Here is a 14,251-nt window from a genome sequence, read left to right as displayed (position 1 = left end):
ATGTGCCGGTGGATCTGTCAGTGTGATCATGTGATGTATCTGACCCCAGGAATGTGTCAATAAAGTTTCCCCTTCCTGGGACAATGAATTCACGGTGTTCTTATTTCAATTTCCAGGAGTGTAGAATATCAGCCATGTGGTAAAAATATGTTACCGTCGTAGAATAGTGAGAGCAGGCGAGATACCACACAGACGTCTCACGGAAATGAAAACAACAAATAAAAGGGTGTGAATTTTTTTGCAACAAAGGAATTCAAGGGCCAAAACACCCTAAACCGAACTCAACTACAAAAACGTCAAAAACATCTGTTTTGACAGAGCACAGTGAAACTGTGTGATTGTGAAACTGTGTGATTGTGAAACTGTTGCGCTCATTTGTTATGTGACACGCTGTCATGTTTTCATCACTTCCTTGGGAGTGATCACATTCACATTCATACGAACACCTTATCGGGCAAGGAAGCATATCTCATTCACTTGCCAGGCGTACAAATTAGGTGTGTCGATGAGAGATTCCTATTGTATGACATACGTACTGTCACTAATGCCGTGTATGACACACCAGACGTGCGTTCCGGTGAAAGATTCGGTTGGCTTGTCACCTTACTATCCAAAAGCCACTTCCTTTCGGCTGCTAATAGAGTAATTGTGCAGAATCAGCTGTCATTATTGGCCCCTACCTTACATCTCACTGCTGCAAACGGACGTTACACTACGACATAGACACAAACATGAATATAGTGAAAAAAATGGCACAAGGGAGGTTTAAACACGGATCACCCATTTGGCAATCCAATACCGTTACCACTTAACCAAGCCACCTGGTATCATTTAGGCTGCTATATATTGCACTTCTTGTCCTTGGAAGTTTACTGATTCTATTTTGTTTTTTGTCTCACAGTTCAGTACACCTTCTTTCTGTTTTCATGCTTGATCTGTGTTCAGGTTTTGGCGGACTGTCCACTAGGTCCTCTTCCCACCAAACCTGAGAGGGTGCGATTGGGAGTTCCTCTTGTAAGAAGTGTCTCGGTTTACTTTGGGCATCGAACTTTAGGACGTAAAATAAAAGAGCACCTTATTTGGTCCCAGAACGATATGCACAGTTCCTTGGATGGTTTTCATCATACAAACCCTTAAAACAACTTCTTTTCGTACCATAAGAAAGTGTATACGCTACATGACTGCAATCAAATCTTTTTGCACAAATTCGCTTCATTAAATTTGTGCAAAATAATAATACAATGACTGTAATGAGGTGTTCAAGGATCAGAAGATAAATTTAAGAAAGGAATTACATTTAAAACCAAATTAAACGATTAAAAATAAAGACCAGAATTTTGTGATAAGGATTTAAAACAAATTACCGTCCTGTAAGTACTGAACACCCGATCTTTAGCTTATGAGCCTAGTGACATGGTGCTAATGGCCTAGTGTTTCACAAGAAATTATTGTCGTCATATTCTCACGAACGAGAGTCCACCAGGCTATATGGATGCACAGTGTGAAACTTGTCAACCTATGCTACATCGCTGTATGGGTGGTTTCAAAAAGTCGATCGCACACCTGGTGCCCCAGTGGCAAATACACTGATCAGCGAGAACATTGTGGTCCCGACCTATTATCGATATAAACCCGTCCTGGCGATAGCATCATCATCTGGCGAGGAATGACTGCTAGTCAGATACACGCATGTTGCATGTAGTATCAGTGAGTATGCTTTCCATGTGTGGAATGGGTAAGGTGCGCGAGCTATCTGAGTTTGACCGAGGGCAGATTATGGTGGCCCGGAACCTCAGCGTAGGATTTTGGAAACTGCTCGATTGTCGGATTTTCGAGCAGTCCAACACGTGGCGAAACTAAGGAGAAACCACGTCCAGATACCGTGGGGTTGGGCGGCCACCCCTCATTACAGATGTCGGAGGTCTTAGGCTTGACAGACAGGCAAAACTTGATATGCAGCAACTGTGGCGGAACTGTCATCAGACTTTAATGCTGGGCAGAGTACAAGTGTGAGTGAACACACAGTGCACCGAACTCTCCTAACGATGGGCCTCTACAGCCGGCGACAAAAGCGTGTGCCAATGTTAACACCGCGACATCGCAACTGCGGCTGAATTGGGCACCTGACCATCGGCTCTGGACATTGGTGGAGTGGCGGAGTGTTGCATGGTCTCATGAATCCAGATACCTTCTTCATCATGCTGGTGGGAGCTCGCGAATCCGTCGTCTTCCCGGAGAACAGCTCCTTTACACCTGTAGTGGGGGAAAGAGACAAGCTGGCAGTGGCTCTGTTATGTTCTGGGGAACATTCAAGTGGGCATCCATGGGTTCATCGGCGCTCGTGCAAGCCATGACGACCAATGACTATCGTACACAGGTAGCAGATCACGTGCACTCCTCAATGACGATCATGTTTCCCCACGGAAGGGGCATTTTTCAACACGATAATGCGCCATGTCACAAGACCAAGAGTGTGATGGAGTGGTTCGAGGAACATAGTGGCGAGTCCCAATTGATGTGGTGGCCCCCTGTCTCGCCAAATCTGAACGAATTAGAACACATCTGGGATGTGGTTGAACGTGGCGTCAGAGCTCATCGCCCACCTCTCCGGAATTTACGGGAATTAGGTGACCTGTGTGTGCACATGTGATGTCAGCTCCCTCCAGCGGCCTACGAAGACTTCCATGCGTCGCCAAAGGTGGCCATACAGGCTATGACGTAGGTGGTCATAATGTCCTGGATGATCAGTGTAAATCTTTACTGTATTCGGAAGTAAATGAATTATAACGCTAACATTTCACTATCAGATCAAACACCTATAACTGAGATCTACACGTTTCACATAGAACCTACTTGTTATTTTCCTTTTTTAGCTTGGTAGCGTATGTAAACAAAATAAATAAGCTGATCTTATTTTTTAGTGCTTCTCGCCTTCCTGACGTCAAATTTCGCTATCACTAAACAAAATTATTTTCCACTCTCTTAATATCATCTGTTGTTAAACCGTAGTATTCTATCCTACTAGTCCACAGCAAGCGGCAAAGAAACAGCGACACAAAAGAAATGCCACAACTGCGAAACTATGATACGTTATACAAAAAATGGTCAACGAACAAGAAAGCAACTTTCACTCGGGAATTTAAACGGCTCTTATCAAAAGTACTTTAAGAAAAGTACACACTCTGTAGAAAGAATGACCGACCCTAATATGGCAATAGACTTACAAAAATAGATACGGTATCCATTAATTACTTTCTTATTGGTAATCAATAGAACACTATTCTAATTGAGCCGAATATTACGACTACTTGGAGGGTTGTCAGCTTACGACACAACGTTTGGTGTGGCTGCACTCATTTCTAGAAATGAGCTAAAATTGTTACTACTGATTGTAGATTTGAACACCAGGGTCTTTCCACTGGAAAGCTGGTAAAAGGCAGCTCATGCCTTACTTTTTTTCGCCCACGCACGGTGTCCCCAAATGCGAGGGCCCGCAGTATTTGCTAACTCTTGTTACGTGGCTGATCCGGCACTGACGTGGACATGGTACCTGAATCACATAATATTCATGTTAAAACTCTATTTACGCTGCTGGTCGTGGTACGTTAATCATTGTAGTCACGTAGAAACGGCAAGCTGCATTGTTACCATTGATATACAAATCAGCCCGCTTTTGGAAAAAATGACATTCCGTTTCGGGACATCGATGATTGATTCATTATGAAGTTCTGTTAATTTTTGGCGCAATCACTTTTTACTACACAACCATAGCTGCTTTCGAGCCACAATGACCACAATACCTGAAGATGACCATTGTGGGCCGAAACCAGTGGTTATGATTGTGTCATAAAAAGTGATTGTGTCAAAAATAACAAAAAGTTATAAACCGCTTTTGCGAAGAAACATGGATGCGCTGCTATATCCATAGAGTATTTCGTATGGTCTTCCACAAACCGGGCACAATTCTCTTTTCTCTTATAAAGGGATTTGACACACAGCAGACTTTAAATGCTTCCACAAATGCCCTCTTGGATTGACCCCTGATGAACTGGTCCACTTGCTCCTCTCCATCTGTCACGAAATCTGTTGCTCAGAAGCCGACAAGTATTACAACTGAAATGAGGATGAGCTCGATGTATGTTTGCTGTTAGATGGGCTATGATACTTTTTATGAATGTTTTCGGCGATTAGCGTGAGGAGTGATAAAAAAAGAATTCTAAATGGAAATAAAGCGTTTCCGGTCCTGTGCTCTTATATTCTCTGCTTAGTTGAGCGAAGAATGTTTACTAGTAGTTAAACTGTACATATTTACTGCACACTATGTGGCAACTAAGCCTCATCTGCTCCAACTGATAGTTTCCACCTAGTTGATTTGTTTTTTTACCTTGTGAGCCAACCGCATGATGATTGTTTTGGTAGTGGAAATTCTTTTCCGTTAGTGGTGGCGAAAAAATATGCCTCGTATACTTATTACTTGCCATATGAGCTAATCATATGGTGCTTAAAATGTGTGGCAAAAAGTCCTACGTCAGAATCGCAAAAATTCCACTACTGGTAACTAGTTTCCGTTCGTTGACAAGCCATCTTGAGATCTATAACTCAGAAAATTGCACATGGGAAATGAACAATAGCAAGCTTCATTCTGTGACTTCTTACCGCGTCAATTCAGGGTAAAACCTCGCGAGTTTTCGGCGATTACCTCCATCCTCTTCACACCTCAGGAGCAACTGCACTGGAGTGGCAAGAAGTCCGAGAATGTTTTATACAACAGTGACTTCGCGAAAGACTTCGTTCTCAGTAGAAAGATAAATTTAATATTTAAACTTCCATTATACGACACAAACTAATAAAAATTATCACTTGCTGTACACTGGCGGAAAAACGTTGCAGCACGAAGAAGAAGTTGTGTGATATAAACGAAAGTTGGTAGGCGTGTTTCTACATCTGAAAAATGACGCCTATTCAGATTTCGTTCCAGTCGCTTAAGAGTGGCAGCAGTAGGGCTACTCTGACAACAAAAATCAGGTTTGCTTTAAATACAAGCTGTAATGGTCGTGAGCGTTAGTTACCTTTGAGACTGGACGTGGCGAGTTGATATTAGACAAAAGTACCTTTAAGGCGACAAAGGCGCCATTGTCAGCATCTCACTGAATTTGAACGAGGTTTTATAGTAGGGCTGGGATAAGCTGGATGTTACTTAGTGTAGCTACTGTACATGGAAAAAAAAATGAAATGAGCGTATGGCATTGTTGGCTGGGAGGCCCCATCTGGGGAAGTCTGGCCGCTGATTGCAGGTCTTATTTCAGTCGACGCTACATTGGGCGACTTGCGTACCGGTGATAAGGATGAAATGATGATGAGGACAACACACATCCTGTCCAGAAGCGGAGAAAATCTTCAAACCTGGCTGGGAATCGAACCCGGGCCCGCTTGCATGGGAGGCGAGCACGTTACCACCCAGCTAAGCAGGCGGACGCCATTATACATTAATGCTGGCAACGGTGGGTACGAGAATGTACCGTCGTAAGTAAGTTCTGGCTCCGGACTGCCATTTGCTACTGCCGAGAGGGAAGTCCAATCGTGTTAGACGTGTGGTTCTGGCTCATCCTAGTGCATCTGCAGCAGCAATGTGAGCAGCAGTTGGCACCACAGTGACACTACGAAATGTTACAAATCGGTTACTTGAAGGACAGCTACGAGACAGACGCGCTGTAGCTGGCATTCCACTGTCCGCAAACCACCGCCATTCGCGACTTCAGTGGTGTTAAGCGAGAGCGCATTGACGAGCAGGATGGAGGCCTGTTGTGTTTTATGGTGAAATTTGATTCTCCCTGTGTGCCAGTGATGGCCGTGTGTAGATAAGAAGGAAGACAGTTGAGGGCCAACATCCAAACTGACTGCGTGCTAGATGCACTCGACCAATACCTGTAATTATGGCCTGGGGTGCAATTTCATACGACAGCATGAACACACACGTAGTTATCGTACACTCCGTGACTGATAAATTGTACATCAGTCTGGTGATTCGACCTGTTGTGCTGTCGTTCATGAACAGCGTCCAGGGGGTGTTTTCCAACAGGATAACTCTAACCCACATTCGACAGTCGTAACCCAACATGCTCTACTGAGTGTCGATATGTTGCCTTGGCCTGCTGGATCACCAGATCTAACTCCAATCGAGCACATATGGGACATCATCGGACGACAACTCCAGCGTCATCTACAAACACTGTTAATCGTCCCTCTACTGACCGATAAAGCGCGACAGGTATGGAACTCCATCCCAGAAATTCAGATCCGGCACCTGTACAACACAATGCACGCACGAAACTTCCTGGCAGATTAAAACTGTTTGTCGGACCGAGACTCGAACTCGGGACCTTTGCCTTTCGCGAGCAAGTGCTCTACCAACTGAGCTACCCAAGCACGACTAACGCCCCGTCCTCACAGCGTTACTTCTTCCAGTACCTCGTCTCCTACCTTGCAAACTTTACAGAAGCTCTCCTGTGAACCGTGCAGAACAAGCACTCCTGAAAGAAAGGGTATTGCGAAGACTTGGCTAAGCCACAGCCTGGGGGAGGAAGCTGTGAGGACGGGGCGTGAGTCGTGCTTGGTAGCTCAGTTGTAGCTCAGTCGGTAGAGCACTTGCCAGCGAAAGGCAAAGGTCCTGAGTTTGAGTCTCGGTCCTGCACACAGTTTTAATCTGCCTGGAAGTTTCGTATCAGCGCACACTCCGCTGCAGAGTGAAAATCTCATTCTGGAAACAATGCATGCGCTTTTGCATGCTTGCGTTCAACATTCTGCCAGTTATACCAGTTATTATTGTACCAACACTTGGCATCTGCAATGCCTTACATGCCTTACATTAACCTCTGATCTTGCAATGTTAATCACTTAAATACGTTACGTAGACAAATGTATTCCCGAAATTTTATTACTCTACATTACTTCTTTTCGTGTTGCAATTTCTTTTCAGTCAGTGTGTGATGTTGGTTTTGGAAATGTAGATTTGTTTCTTTTAGCGTTGGTCGAAAGTATGCGTCTGTGTACCACTACAGTTTATCAACATCTGCTAGAGAAGTGGAGGACGAAGTGAAAGAAGGAAGAGGGTGGGGAGGGGAGATAACGGGGTAGGAGATGCCTGCGTTCCCTGAAATATTACCTCTCTCAGTTTCCTCATTTGCTGCTACTACGTTCATGCTGAATACCGCAAATTTTCCGCAGATTGAGCAAAACTGCATCAGCGGAGAAATTCGCCAATATCCGTCGCTTGGCGAGAGGAGGCTGTTATGAAGCCAATTAAGGTGCTGGTGCGGTGGGGGTGTGGGCCCCGGCTCGAGAATCAGCATTTGAACGGAAGATTAAGCTATTAAGCCGGCCCTGTCACGAAGACAGTCATTGTCCTTCGAACCCCTTAATTACCAGCTCCTATTAGACCAGTGATTGCGTTCTAATACAATTACGTTTTCAATTTGGAACTTAATTCCACAATGCAGCTTACAGGTACGCGCCCGAGAAAGTCAATCGTTTGGTCAGGAAATAAAGCTGCGGTGCTAAGTGGGCTGATGCCCCAGAACAACCTGGCAAGAACACTGGAGCAGTCTGTCGCGAGTTGAGCTCCGGGGCAGATGAAAGGGCGGTGGTATAGTCGCTACAGCTTCCAACCAGTCGATAGTTTCCGTCTTCATCAACGCGGAAGAATTGCGTTATGTTCTGCTAACTACACGAGAAGTAAAGGTAGAAATTTGCGTGCCAGACATCCATTAACGTTCTGTGGTGTTTGTGGAAACGGCGGAACGTGCGATACGATCTAGCTGTCGGCCTCTTTTTATTTCCAGTTCGTACACGATCAGATAAACCGCACATTAGGTAACATCCTGGTGTTTGCACATTTTTCATTGCCCAAGAGTTTCGCGAAGTTTTACGTCTTTAAGAAAATCTTTATTTACGCGAGTAAGCTGAGTTTGATATTAAAAATATTTGTCCTATTTTGTCACAGACAAATCTGCGGACTATATCGAGGCTTAGGCTTAATGTTCGGACAAACGTTGGCAGCCTACACGGTGTTATATCCCATAAATGCCAATCGAAGGGCAAAATTAATGTTGAACACTCCTTTCCTTACGGGGAGTGTGATACCATACCGACGAGAAAACAATATACGCGAACTCAAATTATCTTAAAAAACGCTAGTAAATATTCAGTTTAAAAATTATGTGGCAGTAGACAAATGGTCAGTATAGAGCGAAAACTCACACTTAAACTGAAACAGGATTACATTGTTAGAGATGAAGCTTAAATTCAGATTACAGGTGTTTAGGTAAGGAGATCGGGCCTGTCCTGTTCAAAGGAAACTTGAGCTATTGAAAGAAACCACGGAAAACGTCAATCTAGTTGCCTAGACGTGGAGTTGAACCCCAATCCCCCCTAAAGGGAGTTCAGTATCATTACCTCTGGGCCACTTTAATAACTCCTAATGGAAATTTCAGTCTTACTCGTGAATGACACACATGCAGTAATACAGTTTATTGACATAGAGTCTTAGTAATCGAATGTTGAGTGGGGTCTTTCGAGGCCATAGCACTTGCAATCATAGATTCGTCATGTCAAAACGGTAAACAATTGCGTTGTCAATCAAGTAGGTAGCAGAAACAGTTTCTGAAAACCATTGGAGAAGCTGCTTTCTACCTCCCAGTCTGTTGTTGAACTTTTTACCTTTATATAACTATTTTTTGCTGCAAAAATTTCATTTCTGGTTCTCAGGAATTTGAGTCCTAGAGCGCTATATGTGTAGCAGACAGAATATTAACTCCATTTTTATGCATTTGTTAAAGATTTTATCTGTGCCCTGTAAATACTTATTAGTTTTTATGGCTCACATTCTGCGCTATTGTGTCTTTATAACCAACCGAAAAATTTTTATTGCATGAGGGATACGAGCCATATTTGTACACGTTTGGCATATATATCCTTTCTTCCACTGCATGCGTGGAACGTTTGCGCAGGCAACTTACTGTCACAGATTCTACACCTTTATTGCCACCGACACCGGGTCACTAAGATAGAAAAGGAAAATTTATCCGTATTCATCACTGTTGTCCTTCTTTTCACATACCGTACTTATTACGTTCCTTAAGAAGAATCACTAGGACGACTTTCAAGTTTTGTAGGCTTCAAAAATGCTTCACTAACACAAATATCATCTTTCAAATTTTTTGCAAGAAGCAAACCGACTATCAAGTATTGTAAAATGAACGTAACGATACGTTAGTATTTCTGAAACTTTATTTAGCCATCTCCAAGTCGGACAGGCAAATCAAGAAGGCAAATGAGATTACGGTGTCTAAAAGTTAGATTGAGAAATAAGATTAACAGGTAGTGCTAAGTAATCTGACGGGAACCGGTGTATCCACTTCGGCAAAGCCGTTGCCGCGGTAATACTATTAAAAATCATAAAACAGCTGTTTGTGGTTTTATTTTTCAGGAATGCATACATTAAGCTGTGGTTCTCGATATTAAGAGGGACGGTCAGTAAGTATGGCAACAAATATTTTCCTGAAAGCAGGTTGGTTTTCCTCAGGATTACAACACATATTATTCCCCATTCTTTTGGCTACAAAGCCCTATTTTTCAACATAATCTCCGTTCAATGCAACGGCCCCACACCGCCTTACTGGGGTGGTCTGTACGCCTGCATGGTACCTCTCTACTGGTCGACGTCGGAGCCAACGTCTTACTGCATCAGTATCGTTCCCATCACCCACGTACTGCTTCCCGCTGAGAGCATCCTACATTGGGCCAAACAAATGGAAGTACGAAGGTCCGAGATTCGGGCTGCAGGATGGGTGAGGAAGAGCAGGTCAGTGAAATTTTGTGAGTTCCTCTCGGGGGCGCAGGCTTTCGTGAGACCTCGCATTGTAATGGGGAACGAGAAGATTGTTTGCATTTTTGTGGCGACGAGCACACAGAAGTCGTTTCTTCAGTTTCCTGAGAGTATCACAGTCAGCTTCAGAGTTCATCGTTTTACCGTGACGGAGGACATTAAACAGAATAGCACCTTCAGAGTCCCAGAAAACCGTCGCCATTACTTTACCGGCTGAGTCTAGGGCTTTGAACTTTTTCTTCGGAAGAGACGTGGTGTGAAACCAGTCTATGGACTGCCATTTTGTTTCCGGTTTGAAACGATGGACCCGTGTTTTATCGCCTGTGACGATTTTCGACAAATAAATCGTCACGCGCAAGCAGTTGCGAATAGATGGTCTTTCTTTCCTGCGGCAACTCGCCTTTGAGTATTCCAGCTGGTGGGCGATTCTGTCAGCACCACCAACAGTTGTGCAGCGAAGTGTTGGCCTGTGATCCGTCGATCACCTATAATGAGACTTCCGCACGTTCCAACGCTGCAGAAGTCATAACGGTGTGCGGCTGGCCGGCAAGCAGGAGTTTGGACAGGTTTCTGCGATCTTGTTGCGGTGGTGACAGACACCTCACCCAACGACTCACCGTGCTTTTGTTCACTGACAGGTCTCCGTAGATATTCGTAGATTATTCTGTAAGCGTCTGTGAATAACTGCTTTTTTTTTTTTTTTGGTCATCTGTCTACTGACTGGTTTGATGCGGCCCGCCACGAATTCCTTTCCTGTGCTAACCTCTTCATCTCAGAGTAGCACTTGCAACCTACGTCCTCAATTATTTGCTTGACGTATTCCAATCTCTGTCTTCCTCTACAGTTTTTGCCCTCTACAGCTCCCTCTAGTACCATGGAAGTCATTCCCTCATGATGTCTTAGCAGATGTCCTATCATCCTGTCCCTTCTCTTATCAGTGTTCAGTGTTTTCCACATATTCCTTTCCTCTCCGATTCTGCGTAGAACCTCCTCATTCCTTACCTTATCAGTCCACCTAATTTTCAACATTCGTCTATAGCACCACATCTCAAATGCTTCGATTCTCTTCTGTTCCGGTTTTCCCACAGTCCATGTTTCACTACCATACAATTCTGTACTCCAGACGTACATCCTCAGAAATTTCTTCCTCAAATTAAGGCCGGTATTTGATATTAGTAGACTTCTCTTGGCCAGAAATGCCTTTTTAGCCATAGCGAGTCTGCTTTTGATGTCCTCCTTGCTCCGTCCGTCATAGGTTATTTTACTGCCTAGGTAGCAGAATTCCTTAACTTCACTGACTTCGTGACCATCAATCCTGATGTTAAGTTTCTCGCTGTTCTCATTTCTACTACTTCTCATTACCTTCGTCTTTCTCCGATTTACTCTCAAACCATACTGTGTACTCATTAGACTGTTCATTCCGTTCATCAGATCATTTAATTCTTCTTCACTTTCACTCAGGATAGCAATGTCATCAGCGAATCGTATCATTGATATCCTTTCACCTTGTATTTTAATTCCACTCCTGAACCTTTCTTTTATTTCCATCATTGCTTCCTCGATGTACAGATTGAAGAGTAGGGGCGAAAGGCTACAGCCTTGTCTTACACCCTTCTTAATACGAGCACTTCGTTCTTGATAGTCCACTCTTATTATTCCATCTTGGTTGTTGTACATATTGTATATGACCCGTCTCTCCCTATAGCTTACCCCTACTTTTTTCAGAATCTCGAACAGCTTGCACCATTTTATATTGTCGAACGCTTTTTCCAGGTCGACAAATCCTATGAAAGTGTCCTGATTTTTCTTTAGCCTTGCTTCCATTATTAGCCGTAACGTCAGAATTGCCTCTCTCGTCCCTTTACTTTTCCTAAAGCCAAACTGATCGTCACCTAGCGCATTCTCAATTTTCTTTTCCATTCTTCTGTATATTATTCTTGTAAGCAGCTTCGATGCATGAGCTGTTAAGCTGATTGTGCGATAATTCTCGCACTTGTCAGCTCTTGCCGTCTTCGGAATTGTGTGGATGATGCTTTTCCGAAAGTCAGATGGTATATCGCCAGACTCATATATTCTACACACCAACGTGAATAGTCGTTTTGTTGCCACTTCCCCCAATGATTTTAGGAATTCTGATGGAATGTTATCTATCCCTTCTGCCTTATTTGACCGTAAGTCCTCCAAAGCTCTTTTAAAATCCGATTCTAATACTGGATCCCCTATCACTTCTAAATCGACTCCTGTTTCTTCTTCTATCACATCAGACAAATCTTCACCCTAATAGAGGCTTTCAATGTATTATTTCCACCTATCTGCTCTCTCCTCTGCATTTAACAGTGGAATTCCCGTTGCACACTTAATGTTACCGCCGTTGCTTTTAATGTCACCAAAGGTTGTTTTGACTTTCCTGTATGCTGAGTCTGTCCTTCCGACAATCATATCTTTTTCGATGTCTTCACATTTTTCCTGGAGCCATTTCGTTTTAGCTTCCCTGCACTTCCTATTTATTTCATTCCTCAGACACTTGTATTTCTGTATTCCTGATTTTCCCGGAACATGTTTGTACTTCTTCTTTTCATCAATCAACTGAAGTATTTCTTCTGTTACCCATGGTTTCTTCGCAGCTACCTTCTTTGTACCTATGTTTTCCTTTCCAACTTCTGTGATGGCCCTTTTTAGAGATGTCCATTCCTCTTCAACTGTACTGCCTACTGCGCTATTCCTTATTGCTGTATCTATAGCGTTAGAGAACTTCAAACGTATCTCGTCATTCCTTAGTACTTCCGTATCCCACTTCTTTGCGTATTGATTCTTCCTGACTAATGTCTTGAACTTCAACCTACTCTTCATCACTACTATATTGTGATCTGAGTCTATATCTGCTCCTGGGTACGCCTTACAATCCAGTATCTGATTTCGGAATCTCTGTCTGACCATGATGTAATCTAATTGAAATCTTCCCGTATCTCCCGGCCTTTTCCAAGTATACCTCCTCCTCTTGTGATTCTTGAACAGGGTATTCGCTATTACTAGCTGAAACTTGTTACAGAACTCAATTAGTCTTTCTCCTCTTTCATTCCTTGTCCCAAGCCCATATTTTCCTGTAACCTTTTCTTCTACTCCTTCCCCTACAACTGCATTCCAGTCGCCCATGACTATTAGATTTTCGTCCCCCTTTACATACTGCATTACCCTTTCAATATCCTCATACACTTTCTCTATCTTTTCAACTTCAGCTTGCGACGTCGGCATGTATACCTGAACTATCGTTGTCGGTGTTGGTCTGCTGTCGATTCTGATTAGAACAACCCGGTCACTGAACTGTTCACAGTAACACACCCTCTGCCCTACCTACCTATTCATAACGAATCCTACACTGCTACGCTCTGGTTTTCCGCCAAACGAAAATGACAGCTGTCTGCTTGGAACTACCCTCCGTTCCTGACACCAATTTGAAAGCTAAGTATATTGCTGCCACCTATCGGAAGTTCATGAAATTACAGGAACTGAAACGAGAATATTCCGCGTAGTCGCACAACAAATTCCGTATTTTTTCAACCGAAATTGGCTGAGACGAACTGTGTTGCATTACTTACTGTATGCCACACGAATAAACTTTGCTACTTTCAAAAATTTTTCTCCACAAAGGCGTACGATTTTCGTCGGAGCACCGATGTGACTTACGAGTGCTACAAATACCGACACGAGTGAAGCTACTAATGGAATTACTCGGCGATCTGTGATTACGAAACGACAGCATTCTAATCATCTACCGTCATCTCTTTCTTGAAGATGTTGTATCCGCTGTAAATGATACGGATACAGGTCAGACATACGAAGTGTCCGTCCTGTTATTGTATATGGAATATCGATATGTCCAGAAATTCTGCGTGTGATTGTTGAAGGATTAGGTTCTACCAAGTGAATAATGTGTTGTTCTTCGTTCACACTCCGTTCATATACATTTTCAAATGAAACAACTACTGGGCACTGCATCAGTGTAACGTAGTTTAGTGAAAACACAGATAAACAGTCGACTCTAATAATCTGCGGTTACCGTATTCTCTATCAGCAGCAACAGCGTTTCCATTGCAAAACTCGTACACAAATACTACAAGCACACAATCAGCAATTGTAAATGCTTAAACGATTCAGTCTAATTGGCGAACAAAGCACAATCACAGCTGAAACATTCAATTTTGTAAACACAAGCCCAACTTCTTAACCTAAACTTCAAAACAAAAATGATAATCGATAAATAAACAAATATCAACTGGAACACTAACACGCGAAATGAAAGTTATCGCTGTATATCTCTAATCAATAAAATGTGTATTATTCTCTGCTGCCATCTCCCAAATATTTACT

Source organism: Schistocerca piceifrons, chromosome 4, assembly GCF_021461385.2.
Source record: "Schistocerca piceifrons isolate TAMUIC-IGC-003096 chromosome 4, iqSchPice1.1, whole genome shotgun sequence".
Classification (NCBI taxonomy): Eukaryota; Metazoa; Arthropoda; class Insecta; order Orthoptera; family Acrididae; genus Schistocerca; species Schistocerca piceifrons.
The sequence above is the reverse complement of the archived record's forward strand: the minus strand, read 5'-3'. Positions refer to the sequence as shown.